Consider the following 18,484-nt stretch of genomic DNA (forward strand, 5'->3'; position numbering starts at 1 on the left):
GTCCTCCTTCATCTGAGATTTTAATTCTGTGGTTTCAGTTATCTGTGGCTAACCACCATTTGAAAATATTAAATGGAAAATTCCAGATATAAGCAATTCCTAAATTTTAAGTCATGCGCCATTCTGAGTAGAGTCGGAACAGGAATCGTCCCTGTGTCCAGCACATCCACACTGTATATGCTACCCACCCATTAGTCATTTAGTAGCCTTCTTGGTTATCAGATAGATGATCAGATATTTTGAGAGAGAGAGATAGAGAGAGAGAGCATGCACGAGAGAGAGCACATTCACATTACTTTTATTACAGTGTATTATTATAATAGTCCTATTATTAGTTATTATTGTTAATCTCTTAGTATGCCTAATTTATAAATTAAATCTTATCATAGGTAGGTATGTATAGAAAAAATCATAATATATATAATGTTCAGTACCATCTGTGGTTTCAGGTATCCACTGGGGGTCTGGGAATATGTCCCCTACATTTAAAAGGGGACTACTGTACCAGATTTCTGGAGCCCTTTAGAAAAAAAAGCTGCTTCTAGGTCATTTTACTGGATATTAAATTAGGAAATGTGTCTTTATCTTATAGTTCGAGGAGGATGATGTATCAGGAATCTAATTTTTATATGAATTAAATATAAAAAAGATAGGGGGTGTGAAGTTAAACAAAAACTGATTTTAATTCTTTTGTTTTCAAAATGTCATAACCATTTTGGATAAAACTTAGGTCTGTGACTTATTAATCCAAATGGCATTGCTTTTCTTTAAATAGAATTGGTTTTGTGATTTTCATGAGCTTCAGAGTCAGATTATCCATGTATCATCTACTATTACTATCTTGTCTTGAACTAAAATACTACATGCTGTTGTAATGAACCTGTGAAATTTATTGGCAACTTTCAGGCACCCCAGAATGGGATAAATAGGCACCTGGAAACATTTGGTGTCACAAAGGTTATACTTCTTAAAGGCTTACCACTAACATTTCAAGTCTAGGGCCCAAAATCCTTGTTTTTAAGAATTCCAGTTACATAGACACTCATGACAATTCTCGGAACTACTTTGGCTGACTTGGGAGTGTGTATCCAGCAACTTTTACCTCTTTCATCTCCAACAGGGTGTTGTGAAATTCTGAAAATCTGGATTTATATAGCCAGAATGCCTTTTAGAAAGTTTTTCCCAGAGGAGGGGGAGGTGGAGAGGAGATGTTGGATGCTTCTAACATTACCTAGTTCCGGTCAGAAACTCTTTGGGTGTGAAAACATTGGGGGATTGTATTAGAATGTTTTGGCTTTAAATAACTAAAAATCTTGAGTCAAAAAGTCTTATACAACAAGGAAAATTTCTTATTTTACATAACAAAAGTCCCGTGATAGGATAGCTGCCAAGTTAGTGACATCATGAAAAACCTAGGTTCTCTCCACTTCTCTGCTTTTCCTTCTTACAGTAAATCTACTGCAGTGGTCCCCAACCCTCAGGACATGGACAAGTATAGGTCCACGGCCTGCTAGGAACTGTGCTGCACAGCAGGAGCTAAGCTTCTTTTGTATTTACAGCCATTCCCCAGTGCTAACATCACTGCCTTAGCTCCACCTCAGATCATCAGGCATTAGATTCTCATAGGAGCACCTATCCCTGGTGCCAAAAGGATGGGAGACCGCTGATCTACTGGCTTGTCCTTAGGTTATCAACCTGCGGTTATAAAATGGCAGCCATTGCTATAAGCATCATGTGAAAACACAAAAATGTCAAATAAGAGAAATATCCCTGTGTCCATTTTTAAGAAAAAACTATCTCAGAACACTCTGGCAGATTCCTTTAACTTCTGATTGGTCAGAATTGTATCAGGCTTAATCTACTACTAGCAAGAGGAACAGGGTCAGTCGGATTGATACAATTCATCAACATCCACCTTCTGTAAGCTGGGGATGGTTCCAGCCCACCTGGAAGCACAGGGGCCTCATCAAGGAGGGGATAATGCATAAAACTATGGTTCAATTAGGAAGGAGGGTGAACACCATGACCACTGGGGGAAGCTACCTAACAGTGCCCATTGCAGGAATCTAGCCACATGCCTGAAAAAATACAGAAGGTTTGAAGACCCTGGTAGGATGGAGTGTGATAGACAAGCCAATAAACTAAGGTCAGAATATTTTCTCAGGAATTCTGCCTTCTGGTCCTCATTCTCCACATAGGTGAGGAGAGCTCTGTTCTAGGAAACTGGATGGAAAACAGACAAAGACAAACATAACGGATATTCTTTTAATATATGTTTGTAAAATAATTTTATATTTTTATTTGTATAAGCATCTTAAAGTACAGATCTAAAATGAAGTTAAAAAGATGAAGGAGGTAGAAGTCTCATTGGCAAGTGCTCAGGTCCTCTCAAGCTGTGCTGTATACATTCCTGGGTTTCCCAGGAATGCTCTTCTAGATACTCTGACTCATTAGACAACTATGAGTCATTTGTACTAATTCTTAAATAGGAACATGTGATCTCTGCACATATAAAGAGGGCAAGAGCTTTCCTCTCATCTTAAACTGTCTACAAGTGAAAGGATGTGTTTGCCTTTCTGGGTCACACCTAGTCCTGCTTCCACTGACAGCTGAAGGACTGTTGTTTCATGAAGTCTAGACTTGCTGTCCTGCCCCAAGCACACACCTGTCTACTGTGTGACTCAACCACCAAAGAGCCAGCCGACAGCCACCTGGCCTCCCACTCCAGCCCACTCTTTGAGTCACTCCAAGCCCCCTTTTACCCCTTCTTGTCCCTTCTATCATCTGAGACCAGGTGACTGTTGGCTTATAATCTTTGTCTTGAAATTTTAAGAGGGCGTTTTTGTAATATTTAGGTACAGATTGTAATTTTGCAGAAACATAGGTTACTGAGACAGAAGAATCACCTCTCCAGTCAAATTGCCAGTCCTTTCATGAGTCAAGGCTCAACAGGTCAGTAATCAAATTCTAGGTCAAAAATTAAATATCTTTGCTGCATGCAAAGTCACCAGTGGGAGTTATTATTGTTAATAATAACTGATGTCATTTGTTACATAAATGTGTCTACCAGTAGCAAGTGGCCTGTCCTCTGGTAGCACATGGCCTGCTTGTGGCAGACTATCCTTCCTTCAAGGCTTTCTAACAGGTCTTATTCTTTTACGAAAATTTCTTCCTACTCTCTCAGGGAGGCAGTACTTGAAAGCAGTTAAGGGCTTTGTGCTAGAGTTCTTGCATTCTGATCTTGGTTCTGCCACCTACTTGCAATGGGATCTTAGGGAAGTTTCAGGTCTCCGTGCATGTGTCCTCATCTGCTAAATAGAATAATAAGGGTGTCTACTTCATATGTATGTTGTGACTATTACATGTAAAGTAATTGGTATATTGCAAGTGCTCAATAAATGTTAGCCATTAATTTTTAAGTGTTTATGCTCGTTAACCCAGAAATTCTGCTTCTTGGGATTTATGTTAAGAAAGTAACCATGGATTACTTTCCCTTCAACATTTTTTATAGTATCAAAAACTTCACAGTCTAAGTATCTAATAAAATGCTATTTAATAATTAAATACCAATATATCTCTAGATATGACATGGAATGATGTTCATGTAATATGGTTAATAAGTGATAAAAACAAAAATGTAAAATAATATGCATAATAGATATAGTGTTTGTAAAAAGGACGACCATATAAGTATGCAAGGAAAAGGATATTCCAAGATGTTCATAATGGTTAGGATTTTAAGCTATTTATTCTTATCCATACTTTTAATTTTTCTATAATTGCCAGAAATCCATGTAAAAATTCAAAGAATCCCAAACTGTTTGTATTATTCACATCTGAACTTGGCTGACTGACCCAAACCTGAGTCCCTGCTCAGGGAACTAGAGCAAGGCTGTTCTAACAGTGGGTACCTGGTCAAGGGCAGCTCGCTCTGGGTGGGCTTGCTGACTTCACACCACACCATGTGAGGGGCTCTGCCCAACAAGGGGATAGTGAACATCAGGCAGAGAAACTCTTTTGGGATCCAGACAAGAGAGTGGGGAATGGAGTGGGCAGCCTGGCAGGTGAGGAGAATAAACTAGGACCTCCGAGATGGTCCAGAGACTCTACAAGAGAGAGAAATCATGAGAGAAGAAGAAAGAAGGTAGTTCCTAGTGCTGCCTTTGACTTCTGGTTCTTGGACCAGTATTAGTCCACAGAGATTGTTAAAATCAATCCTAATTTCTGAGAGTATTTTTGAGAGAGTTTCTGTGTCTCACAGCAAAAACAATTAAATTGCCAGTTCTCTTAGCATTGTCTTCCAAAATGGATCATGAGTTTCTTTAGGACAGCATACCTTCCACATTATGCACATGCAGCTCAAACCTGAGTTGTTCATTTAATGCTTCATTCATCCATAATTCATCCATTATGCATTTCAGGTATGCCAAGTATGCTTCTAAGCACTGGAGATACAACGGAGAGCAAAACTAACCAAAAAAATCCCCACCTCATGGATTTGTAAAATATAATAAATAAAATATATAGCATTGTAGGTCATGATGTGCTAATGAGAAAAATTAATCAAGAAAGGGTGGAAGGAGAATGAGCAGGAGTTACATTTGTAAATGGCACAGTCAGGAAAGGTCTAAAAAAGAAACATTTGAGCATAATCCTAAAGGAGTGAGGGGGCATGACGTGGAATTATTTGATGGAAGAGCTTTCCAGGAAGAGAGAACAGCAAGTACAAATATCCTGGTGTGCCTGAGAAAGAACAATGAGCAAAGGGAGAGTGAGGCTCATGGAAATGGGTTCCTTGCCGAAGACATGAGACTGGAGGACAAAGGAGGTATAAGAAAGTTCAGAAGTTATTCCTGGGTGGGACATGTTGAGGTGAAGCCTTGACATCCAACTTAATTCTGCAAAGTGAAGCCTGAGCCTCTGCCTTGGGTCCTATTTTGAGTAGGAGAGGAGGTCAGCAAAGAAAGGAAGGGTTCAGATCACAGAGGGCACGGAAGGAACAACTTTTAAGCTGAGTGATGTAGGGAGACACAGGAGGCTTTGGAGAGAGTAGAGACATAATGTGACTTGGGTTGTAACAGATCACCCAGGCTGCTGTGTGGGAAATGGACCATCGGGCAATCAGGAAGCAGGCTTTTGTAACAACCCAGGGGAGAAATGATGGTAGAGAAGACGACAGTAGTAGAAATAGCAGTGATGAGAAGAGGCAATATCATAGTCCAGCTGTGATTTGAAGGTGGAATACCACAGCAGACATGATATCCTGGAGAGATGTGACTCAAAACAAAAGCTCTGGCTTCACTTTCCAGTTTTAGTTTGGAGGTCAAGGTTACCCCTCAACATGCCCCTCCCAGGAACAACCATTGACCTTTCTTTTGTAACATGACTCATGTGAAATTTAGACAATAGGACATTTCCATGGGCCTCTGCCTAGTTGAATCTTTTTTCTTAAACTATTCCCATCTTTCCTCCTTTCTGACTGTTCACCACCAATTGTCTGAAATAATTGAAAGAATCATATTGTCCTTTTTGAGATCTCCTTATCAAGTCTTTGTCAAGTATAGATGAAATAGCAAAATTCCCCTTTGAAATCATCCTACGCATTTTCTTTGAAGATGAAAAAGAGTTTCTCTACAATCTTGGAAGGTATCAGGGCAGGGAGGAAGAGAAGGGACACAGTAGGAGTGCTCAAGTACAATTAGTGTAAAGCTCCCTCCTTGGTTGAAAGTCAGGAAGGACCTCAGGAGAGTGATTAATGTATAACTTTCTATGTCATGAATCATTGGAACATCAAAAATCACCATATAGCCTCCAAGACTTAACATGCTTCCAAATATAGGTAACAAGTTACTAGGAAGAATTTCAGGTCCTTGATAAACATCACACTGAGGATGAATAACAGAATTTCTGAGTAACAAATAACCAGCTCTCCTCCCTCTCCTTCAGCCAACTGAACACTAATCAAAGGGAGACCAAACGGCTTTGAAACATACATTGTCCCCATTTTTCTAGCTATTACCAGAGCATTCTGAGTATGAATTAATAACAGGGAAAAATTATGCTTAAAAACATGCTAAGAATGAGGCTGTTGAATTTCTGAGTTAACCAGAACTAGAGCTAATGTCTGCCAATACGTGTGGTTTAATTGCTCAAGATCACTTTCAAAGAGCTATACTAGAGGCTGATAGGCTTTGTTGTAATTATCAGAAATTTTTTCAGACTGGGTCATATTGGCCTACTTCATATAGGAGTCAGATAAAATGTCAGAGATCTGACTGCCCAAACTCCAAGTCACATATTTTCTTCCTTCCCTGTGCTCACTAGTTTTTTTCTAAAGTCCATTGGCTTTGGGATGAAATGAACTGATTTCAAAATTTAATTTCACCACTTACTAGTCGTATGGTTTTTAACAAGAGGCTTAATGTCATTCGACAGATTTTTACTGAACAGCTACTGTGTCCAGGCACTATAAGCATTGATGAGTATACTGTGAGCCTTGGTTTCCTCATATTTAGATGCCACTAATATCTATTTCTTAAGAGTAAACTTAGTAGAGAGTAGGATTAGTAAGAGGATTAAGTGATATGTTTGCTGAGCAGCCAGCACGTAGTAAGTACACAGTAAATGATGCTCATTGTAATTTAAAGAAAATATTCAGATTTTAAAAGAGGTAGAAACATTTTCTCAATCTACCACCCCTTGAACTGGCAGACAAGAAAAGCTGATCCTCTTTGAGAAGGTAATTAAAAGCTGGCCCCAGAACTTCACACTTTTTTGAAATGGTCTCTCATCGGCCCATGCCTATGTTTCTGTGATGATTAATTTCATTTGTCAACTTGACTGTGCCATGTAGGGGCAGATAGTCAGTCAAACATTATATTGATGGTCCTACGAAGATGATTTTGGATGACATTAACACTTAAATTGGTAAGCTAAGTAAAGCAGATTGCCCTTCCTAGTGTGGTGGACCTCATCCAATCATTTGAAGCTCTAAATAGAACAAAAAGGCTGATCTTCCTCCAAGTAAGAGAGAATTCATTCCTGTCTGGCTGCCTTCAGAACAGGACACTGGCCTTTTTCCTGTCTTCAGACTTGGACTGAAACATAGGTTTTTCCTGGGTCTTGAGCGTGTCAGCCTTCAAATGCGAACTATACCATCAGCTTTTCTGTGCCTCCAGCTTGCCAATTCACTCAGAATATCTTGGGACTTGCCAGGTTCATAATTACACGAGTCATTTTCTTATAATAAATTTCTTTATATATATATTACATAATACACATTTTATATATCTTTCCAATAAGATATCTATATCTACATCTACATCTACATCTACATCTACATCTACACCTACATCTACATCTATATCTATATCTATATCTATATCTATATCTATCTATCTATATCTATATCTATATCTATCTATATCCATATCTATCTATATCCATATCTATATCTACTCCCTAATAACATATACATTCAAATACATACATTTTACACACATACACACAGATATATGCATATGTATATATCTATTGTATTGATATTTTTCTCTGAAGAAACCTAATACATTTCCAATCTCAGTTTATTTTCTACTGTTCTCCAGAACCTACCTTGTACTCCAGCTGGGCTGAACACATAAAGCTCCTTGGCCTGCCATGCTCTTATGTGCCCTTCTGCCTTTGCACAAACTTTGCCTCTGCCTCAAAGCCCTCCTCCATCCTAATCTTCACGGCCAATTCTTGTTCTCTCATCAAAACCCTTTAGTATCAATTAACTCAAAATGTAATCTTTTAGAAATGCGGCCTTCTCCCATAGCACCCAATGCTTACTTCATTCCAGCACCTATAACCTTGTCATATATCATAACTGTGTCTTTATCTGGCTTTAATAGTAGAATGTGAGCCTCCTGATGGCAGTGGTGTCCTATTATTCATGGTACTTAACACAGTGTTAGTTACATAGCAGAGAGCCAATAAACGCTTATTGTACAAATACAAGAATAAATGATTGAGGAAATGAATAAAATCATCTTTCTCCAAATGTGATAAAACACAGAGATTAAGAGAAAAGTCATTCTAGAAGCATTGAACCAAATCAATGAATTCATGAGGTCACTAGCATCTGGCTTTAAAACTCTATTGAATGGAACCTTCAAGAAAAGCAATACAAGGTTTGGAGTAAAGGTAACGGAAAGTATTATCTCTTTAGAAGCCAAGAATGCATATGTCATATGACTATACTTCCATTAGCTTCTTTGAGAACAAATCCTACTAACACCTCCATTTCAACTAAACCTAAGGGGAAAGGTAGTTTAGGACTTTATGGCTCAGCTTTTCTAGGCAGATCTGATCTGGTGTGATGGACTATCTCTGACTCAGGGCTGTATTGAATTTTGGAGTCTGGTTTATATATTTCATTCTCCCATTTAAGTTAGGTGCCTCTTCAGGATTTTGACATTGAAAATGACAACCATGGATAAACTTTCACAAATAAAAGAGGTTCATAAGCCCCAACAAAAGAATGCAATGCAATCCACCACTGAAAATGAGATTTCTTTTCCAGATTAGATGCTTACTGCTATAGCCAGTTCATCTTTAAAAGCCCTTGTGCAATTCGAGATGAAAACTCCATTCTTCCACAGAGGCAGCCCTAGCTAGAGATAGCAGAAGGCAAAGACCACAGAAAGTGATAAAAAGATTATTTGTTCATCGAACCTCCCACAGGCCACTGTTCTTTGTCATGAAATTCAAAGGGAGATTTTGGCAAATCCAGGTTATGTGTGCCCCCTCGAGCTGACATTCAGAGGACAGTGGATTCTCACCTCAGAAACACCACAAATGTCATTATAAGCAATCATTTCCTATGGGTTCCTAGGATGGCTCAGTGGACATGCAAAGCCCAGAAGAGAGATATAACAGAAGCTGCAGAGTCGAAATTCAGGGGCAGATGTACTTCCTAATGGGTCCAAGACATCTGGGGTTTGGAGAAGAGAGTCTAAGAATCCTAGGCAGTTCTGGCTAAATTAAGGAAGAGCCTGGGATAGACAGAAGACTGCCTCCTGATCCTAGCATCTGGAGTCCCCATATCTCATCCTTATGTCTGGAAACCCAGAGAAGTTTTCCTGGACAAAGAGAGTGTCTACTTGCCATCCACGGGTCAGTATTAGGGAGAGCAGTGGGAGGGGGTTAGTGTGCTATGGACAACAGACGAGTGGAGAAATAGAATGTATAGGAATCTACAGGGAATGTAAGGAGGTGAGTCTTGCACATGATGGAGATAAAGCACCTACTTCGTTTAATTGGAAAAGTCTCATGCCGCCAGGGTCTGGATATCAGTGATAAAACTCTCCCAGCTACTTCAGTGGGTAGGACCATTTTAGAAGCTGTTAAAACAGTGTTGTTATAACATTGCTATAAGAATATTAAATTGTGTATGGCATAGTATAGACCACAGAAATAATAAAAATTTACCACTCCAACTAACTATATTTTGCCTTTAAATTTTCTTTCAATTTGCCATTTTCAAGATAATGTTAGGTTTTAAAAAATGTGTTTTCACCTCTTACTTTCCAGAAAATAGATGAAAGTATCTTACTATTCTAGATTTAATTAATTTCTCCATAGCTAAGCATGTGACAGGGAAAACTGCATTCCCTTCATTTTAGCTTTTTAAACCAAATCCATCTTTAACAAGTGTGTTGATTAAGCATTGCGCACAGTATACTACTTCAGTATATCCCAGTCATGAAATTGTCCAACACATTATCAAAAAAAAAAAAAAAAAAAATAACTGTGATTAAAAAACTCCAAGTAGTTTGGGTAAGCAGAGACGAAAATTCCATTCTTCCGGATCTTTTGTTCAGGATCTCTTCTGTTATACAGCATTGCTTATACATCTCCATAGATGTCTCTGGGGTTTTCACATGCAGCCCCAACTTCGGTTTCCGAGTGGTATCAAGGATGCGGTCTTCCTTGCACTGCCTCGATTTATTACCACTGGGAACAAGAGCGTTGTTTTGTTTTTCTTTTCTCCAATCAAACCAAATTCCAGATCCTACAGAATCTCGCAGAAGCTGTGTCTCAACTCAGAGACAAAAGAAATAGTGGTGTCCCACATATGCACACTGAAAACCCATCTGGATAAGATGAGGGGAGATCCTCCTCAACTTTCCAAGGTCTCCCTTCACCCAGGGTTCAGTCCCTGCCCCCAGCCTGCCTTCAGGAGGCCCTGACCTTGGCCAGTACCGAGAGAAGAGTTCCTTATTTCCCTGGGTGGGCTTTGAGAAGGTCAGCTGTGAGGCCTGGGTGGTCCTCACCTAAGGAAACAAACAGTGCCCAGAGGTACCCTTTAATGACCCTTGGAGGAGCCATAACATAAAAAGTCCCCAAATCTTCCCTCTTTGGCTTTGCAATGTGTTATTTTATTATTTCCAGATGTTTTTCTAATAATACTTGCTTGATCTAATGTAAGAATGAATCTGTGTTCCCTGAGCTCACAGAGAATATGAGAAAATAATCTAGAAGTGAGTGGGAAAACCAAATATTTGGGATTAAATACATTTTTGTCTCGACGAGTCTCACAGTTGACAATCCATTCATGACAGCATACAGATTGAAAAGGAATAATATCCTTATTTGCAGATGACACAATGACCTATGTAGAAAATTCCAAGAAATCTAAAATAAACAAAAACCCAAACAAACAAGAAATCCTCTTAGAATAGTTTCCCTAGGTCACAGGATACAAAATCAACTTTCAAAAATCACTTGTATTTCTATATATTATCAGTGACCTCATGGAAACCAAAATTAAAAGCACAATATCATTTATGGTGCCCCTCCCCAATAAAATATGTAGGCATAATTCTAACAAAACATGTATAAGACTTATCTACTGAAAACTACAAAGTATTAATGAAAGAAATTAAGAAAGATGTAAATAAATGGAAAAACATACTGTGTCCATGGATTGGAAGACTCAACCTAGTAAAGATGTCAATTCTCCCCAAATTGACCTATAGGTTTAACATAATGCCTATCAAAACTCCAGCAATGTTTAAAATATATTTAGACAAGATTATTCTAAAATTTATGTGGAAAGACAAGGGAATTAGAACAGTTCAAACAATTTGAGAAAAGATGAATAAAGTAGGAAGAATTACTATACTTGATTTAAGATTTACTACATAGCCACAGTCATCAAAACAATGTATATTATGGAGAGAGGTACATAGAATGAAACAAAATAATGAAACCAGAAATAAATCCACATGAATACAGTCAACTGATTTTTGACAAAGAAGCAAAAGATACTCCACGGAAAAAAGGATCGTTGTGTGTGTGTATGTGTGTGTGTGTGCACGCGTGTGTGTGTGTGTTTTTAAGGATCATTTTTTAAACATATAGTACTGGAACAACTGGACTTCTATAGGCAAAAAAACCCAAAGAAACAAAAAAAACTTCCATCTAAACCTCACATCTTAATCAAAATTAACTCAAAAAGGGTCATAGATTTAAATGTAAAACTATAAAACTTTTAGAAGAAAACAGAAAATCATCAGGACCTAGGGCAAGTTCTTAGATATGACACTAAAAGTACAATTCATAAAAGAAAAAATTGGGAAGTTGTACTTCATCAAAATTAAAACCTTTTATTCTGTGAAGGACCCTGTGAAGAGGATGAAAAGATATGCCATAGACTAGTGGAAGATATTTGCAAACCACATATGTGGCAAAAGGCTCATATCTGGCATATATTAAGAACTCTCAAATCTCCACAGTAGCCAGGGGTTAGGAATGGGGTATAACACAAGGGATAGCTTTGTGGTAACAGAACAGTTCTGTGTCTTGATTATGGTGGTTGTTACACAAATTTACACATGTGAAAAGATTGCATAGACTCATACACAAAACAAATAAAATCTGCTAAGGTCTGTGCTTTGCACTAATGTCAATTTCCTGGCTGTGGCATTGTTCTATAGATATGCAAGTGTTCCCATTGAGGGATGGTGGTTGAAGGGTACACAGGACTTCTCTGGACTATTTTCTTTTCTTTTCTTTTTTTTTTTGCAACTTCTTTTGAATCTATACTTATTTGCAAGTAAAAAGTCTTTAAAAATGATTGCCTCCGTGGTCCTCACCTGTTGATCACCCACCTGTGATAACTGTGACTTGACTCTCACACTCTAGGCAGCAGATCTTTACAGATAGGGAATGAGGCTTATAACTCTTTGTGACTTCCATATGCTGACCACAGACAAATGTTCAATGAGTTTCTAAGTGACTGCTGTCCTTGATCTCCTTGGCTCCCTCCTCCCACTAGAATGCCCATCTCGGTGCCTCTATTTACAACTGCCTGAAGATTCCATCAGCCAGGCCCTGGTGATCCCCACTAGCTCTGTTCTTCAGATCTTGCCAGCAACAGCAGGCCAGTCCAAATGAGTATTGCATGCTATGCCATTCTACACCTTCCAAGGGAGTATTCTTTGAAACATGGTCTCCTTCTGTCGTGTGCACTCCTGGATTGCCATTCCCTATAATAGCGCCCAACACAAAGTAGGAACTTGGGAAATATTTACGGTCTGAGTGACTGGGTGACTATCCATTAAACGAATATGAAAAAGGAAAGAACAGAAACAATCTTGCATGCAAATTAAAGAACACATCCACAAGTCTCTCCGCAGTAGAAGAAGGCAGCGATGTCTTTCATAAGGCCCACCTAACAAACCTTCATGTGCCATCCTGTATGCAGCAATTTCTCTTTCTTTAGAATTCCTACAAACACTGCAAAGAAGGCCACTGCTCGGTGCCCTCAGTTCAATTCTATTCATTTACTGAGCCATACTGTGCATCTGGCACTGTGCCAGCAACTGGCACTGAGCAAAGCCTACTTCCTGCCCTGAAGGAGCTCCCAGAGCAGTTGGGGGAGACAAACAGGCAAGCAGATCATTTCAATAGGTAAGGCGAGGACGCTTGGACAGCAAACAGAGGGGAATCCCAATCTAGCTAGGGGTGGTGGGGAAGGCTCCCTAAGCCAATAGACAGATGGAAGATGGATGGGCAGGCAGGCAGTAGACATCACTCCTTAGAGTAGTCTCTGTCAAACACTGCACTAAACACTCTATACATCGTCTTGGTGAAACATCTACTACCTGGAAAAATAATTTTGTTTTTTTCCAGTCACCTGAATCTGGGAGAATAAGTAGGCTTAGGCAAATAAGAAGAATGGAAAGGTGTTCCCAGGCCAAGAGAGCATGGACAAAGGCAGGGAGATGTGCTCTACCTTGGATGTCTGGGGGACCCCAGCACAGAACGTTTGTATTCCTAGGTGAAAATTTGACCAAAATTAGGCAGGAAAGGAACCAGAGTTGGTTACAGGAGCCAGACTTCCAAAGAATTTGTTTGCCATGCCAACAAACACCATTGGCCTTCAGACTGGACCCTGTGGAAGCCTGGTATTCATAGGCATGGGCCACAGTAGCTGCAGATGTTTGGTTCAAATTTTGTTCAGAGTTTTTGGAAGAATATTGTAACAGATGCTGTTGGTACCCTGCCGATACTTTCTGCCTCTTAACATTTCAAAGTATAGCTGTGTAGTTTAAACTGCCAGTTCTTGCATTTCTTTGGAAGCGTTCTCTGACCACCAGAGTCCACTGTGTCTGGCCATGCGCCCCACAGCCCTCAAACAATACAGTTTGTTATAAAACCCCAGCTTCATTCCCTTGGGAGAAATAACTCTGAGGCACGTGTCCTATGCTGACTCCCAGAGCTCTCCAGCGGAACTAAGCTCTGGTTGTCCCTGGTGAAATGTACTTGATGAACTTCCCTTCACTGGCTGCCCTCCCTTACAAGTATCATGTCTCCAGCCCCCAACAGGAGTTTTCTACGAGCCCTTCCCAGATAAACAGCTGCATTTAAATCTTTGTGTCAAGGTCCACATTAAGACACATGTAACAGTGAAGAACAACACTGGGGAGAAAAACACTGGTTGAGAACAAGGTAGAGGGAGATTGTTTTTGTCACTAACTATTCTTTTTGACCTTTTGATTTTTGGATGACTTCCATGGACTTTCTACATAAAAAAAATAAATAAAATAAATACTTTTTTTTATAACTCTACCCCCAATATTTACTTCGAATTACTTTAAAAATCAACTGCAGTGTTACATCAGCATGGTCACATGTACTTTGGATCAAATTTTCACATGTTGGAGACCACCAGTGCACTAATTCATGGCACCAGGCAAATGCTTTTTGGTACAGTGAGAAGAATTGATCTCTTCTGCTAATTTGATTTATGATTTTAAATATTTAATAAAGGTGTCACTGATTAGAAAAATTATAGCTCTAGATCAGTGATTTCCTAAAGTTCAGGTCTGTGCATATCCTTTCACGTCAATTTATACAAATACTTTACTACGGTAAACTAAGTAACCACATGCATGCTGACAAAGCTGAAGCCATCATATTCACTCCCCACCGTATTGCTAGCACCTAGTACCTAATGCAAAGCAGTCACTTGGTTAATATTTGTCTCATAAATGCATGAAATTGCAGGGCCATAGGCAAAGACCCTGCCTGCTATAATTGGAGGATGGCTCTGGCCAATGAACATCCAAATGAGAGAAAGGAAAGTTACTTCTCAGAGGCACCTTGGCTTTACAGGCTGGGCCAGGCCCCTGAACTCACAAGTTGAAGCCACAGGTACAGGTACATCCTGGCCCTGCCTAGTCTGCCTCAGGAGGCATCATTTGGCCCCTAGACAGTGCTGCCACGTAAGAATTCCTCAGAAACACTGAGACTGGGATAGGACATGGGCTGGAGGCTGCTCAGGCTGGGGACGGTGGAACTTTTCATTTGTGGTGCCCAGTCCTAGAAAAGTGCAGCCAATTACTGATGAGCAGAGATGTTTACTCAGATCCGGTGCTAATTTCCTGCCTTTGCACATCTCGCAGTCACCCGCTGGGGAGCTCCCCGGTATGAGGGCCTTGTGTCATTTCAACCCCATGAGGACACATCACTGAGTAGTATTTTATTCTGGCGCCGGGAAGAGGGTGTGTGTCTATGAGGTACAGGGTGTGGGTGACACCAAGATGTCCATGGGGCTCCTTCCCAAGGATCCACAGCCAGCCGGTAGGGACCCCTGCAGACAATGCTTATGACATCATGATAATCCTGGGCTTTATATAGTAGTTTAGAGCTGCCAAAACCCTTTGTCATACCCTCTTTCATTTTATGATCATCCAACTTGTAAGAAAGACAGGCCAGGAAATATCATCCCGTTTTCCACAGGAAGAACATGAGTCTGAGTGGTTAAAGGATGAGCAGGGTCACAGAGCCAGCGCATGCTAAAGCATTCACAGTCGCAACCAGTCCTGTGTGCTCAGTGACATGGGCCCTTGCCATCTGGCTTTAACACTTGCAGCTTCAGCTATTTCCTAGAAACCTCAAGGCCCCTGAGTGCAGTGACTTATCCTCATGCAGTGGCTGGATTTGAATCCTCCTGCAGTAAGGCTGGCGTTAGGGAGCCAGTCACTCAGAGAGCAGGAGAGCAGCACTAACCTCTCAGGGCCCACAGTACACTGCTTGCTATTCTCCAATCACTGTTGTGGATTGTAGTGATTACAAAAAAACTCCAAACCAGAAAACTTGTTTCCCATTGAAAAATGGTCATCAACTGAGAGTCAGCAGGAATCAAAAAGTCATTCACTTGTATTGCATGATCAAGAGGAGTGTGGCTATTGAGGACAATAACACTTGCAGCTGTCTTCTCTTACACACTTGCCAGGTGTCAGACTTTGTGTGAAATACTTTACACATGTTATTTCATTTAGGCCTCCCAACTACTCTATTGTGTGGGTGATATTGCTTTTCCTATTTAACAGATAGGGAAACTGAGGCTCAGAGAGGTTAATTCATTGCTTCAAGCCTTACAGCTGATAAGTAGTGGAGCCCACACTCAAATTTTGAGTCTCTGTGGTAAAGCCCATGTTCTGAAACACTACCTTGTGCTGTCCCTCTGTGCAATGGGATCTAGCAGCCTGTTTGGACTCCTATCCGTTTCTGAACTCATCTGCAGACCAAGAAAGATCTCAGAATGCACTCTACATCCTCTTAATTCGTTCCGTCTCTGTCTGTCTCCTCATTCCAATCTCTCCTCACTCTTCCCCCTTTTATCGCAGGGCCTTCTCTTACCTTGGGCTGACCTGGAAACTCAAAATTATCCTCTCTTGATCAAGCAGAACAATCCATTCATTCAAGAAATGGTTTGGGGTGACTATTTTGTGTCAGGCCCTGTTCTAGACACTGGGGAAATGGCAGTGAATGAAACAGATGTGAATCCTTGACTTCATGACATGATTGTGCTGGTGGGGAGACAAACGAAAAACAAATATTCATGGTAAAATTAGACGAGATAAGTCTGTGAAGAAAACAACGTGAAGGGAGGTGGAACGGGGGGTATGGGCAGTGCTATTTGAGATGTGGCAGAAACCAGAGTCCGGTGTGGAGGGAGTAACGGCACTGCCAGGGAAGAACATCTCCAGTGATGAAAATGAGCTTGGCAAAGTTGCCAAATATAGAAAGAAAAGAAGGAGGAGGAGTAGGAGGAGGAAGACCAGGAGGAAGAGGAGGAGGAGGAGGAGGAGGAGAAATCGTATACCCATTAAATTTAAATTTCAGATAAACAATGAATGATTTAATTTGAGACATACTTATACTAAAAAAAAGTATTTGTTGTTTTTCTGAAATTTAAATTTGACTGGGAATCCTGTATTACATATATCTGACAGCCCTAGCCTTGTGTGTTTAAGAAGCAGCTAGGAGACCACTGGCCAGGGTAGAGGCAGCAAGGAGAAGATGGAGGGAGATGAGGATGGAGCACACTTGCAGAGGTGAGGGTGGTTGACATTTCAAGCCCAGAGAAACTATCTAGTTATGCTTCTAGTTCTTCCAGTAAAAAATTTCTCCCCACTGGCTGAGAGAGAAATTTGTGCTAAGAGCTATGAAAGTGGATATAGGAGAGAACACATCACAAGAGGAATTAACTTAGCCTGGGCCATAAAGATGTTTGTATCTGCAGCACTTCATCAAAGAAGTGAAGATCTAGGAAACCCTGGCATCGACTTGACCTTGGGTCATTTTCCCAGCAGACAAGCTAGATCCTGAGCAGACTGATGGAAGGAGGCAGCATGGAAGTATGAACTGGGAACCCAGAGATGAAGATACAGAAAGTGCTAAGGTCTCCTTATCTTCTCTCATGATGGGGTAAGGTGGGAGGTAGAGTTGAGGATCAGCAAGGTCTTTGGGCTCCAGGATTCTTGGCAACTGTGATCAGTCCAGGGAGTCAAGCATTTGCCATCGGACAGGGCAGCTTATTCAGGTATCTGGGCTGAAAAGAAGGCTTAGTGACTGGTATGAGCTAAGTACAAAGATGGAAGCAGAAAACACCCTTTGCGATTAAAATGTAAATAACCCAAGGGGCCTCATCCTGGCTGACTTTGGGATGTGGAGAAAAACAAGATAAACTAGGATGGTCATTTCAGAGAAATTCTCCTATAACCTCAAACACCTACTTCACAGGTCACTGTAAGGATTAAATGAGGTAATGAATGTAAAGCATTGTGCTTGGTACATATGACATTAAATATTCAATGTCCCTTCTCCAGTCTACCCTCCCTAAGTCCCGGGACCTGGAAGGGCCTTGAGGGCCTCAATAAAATAAAAACTAAGAAACTGCAGTGTCAGATTTGGGGCACCTTTGCGCTCAGCACTATAACTGGATATCTCCTCTTTCCTGTAAACAATGACCTGGTGAGATTGATGTGCCAGGCACAGAGCAGCTCTCACTATGCCTTGCGAAATGTGTAGCATGGAAATAAATGGCCTCACTTTTAAGGTTCTCCTGTAGTTAGAGTTCTCACATTCAAATCAACAGAAAAGGAAGTAGGGCCGCCTGAGCGGGGCCACAGATAATTAAGAGCAAGCTGCTCCCCGCCCTTCCCAGTTCAGGAACATTGCTTCATAGCCCTCTGAAATGCAGGCATGGGAAGCAGCCAGCGCCAGCATAGCAGCTGCCTTATAAGGACATTCGCCAGGCCTGCCAGGTGTGTCATCCAGAAGTCCAAGAGGAGGCCGGTGACGGTCCCAGTGAGTCAAGGACTGGGTGGGTAAAGCAGCCTCAGAAAGCCACATGGGCAGCAAGTGAGAGTTTTCTCACTCCCCCTCTCCCCCTGACATGTTTCCATATGTTTTAAATTATTATTTCTTTTAGACCTCTGCAACTGGGAAAACAGAGAAAAGACTTTTGAATTTTTTCAGAAAAGGTACTTGGAAGCTGTTCAATCGTGAAGGAAGTCTTTCTCTACTTTTTTTGTTGGGTGTGCAATGAAATGAAGAAAGCGTAGGTTTGTGGAGGGAGCATCTTGAGAATTAACACATGGGTCCCTCCAAGACAAGACAGTAGCCCAAGCGATGGAGAGCTGGC

Source organism: Pteropus vampyrus, unplaced genomic scaffold (assembly GCF_000151845.1).
Source record: "Pteropus vampyrus isolate Shadow unplaced genomic scaffold, Pvam_2.0 Scaffold22, whole genome shotgun sequence".
Taxonomy (NCBI): Eukaryota; Metazoa; Chordata; class Mammalia; order Chiroptera; family Pteropodidae; genus Pteropus; species Pteropus vampyrus.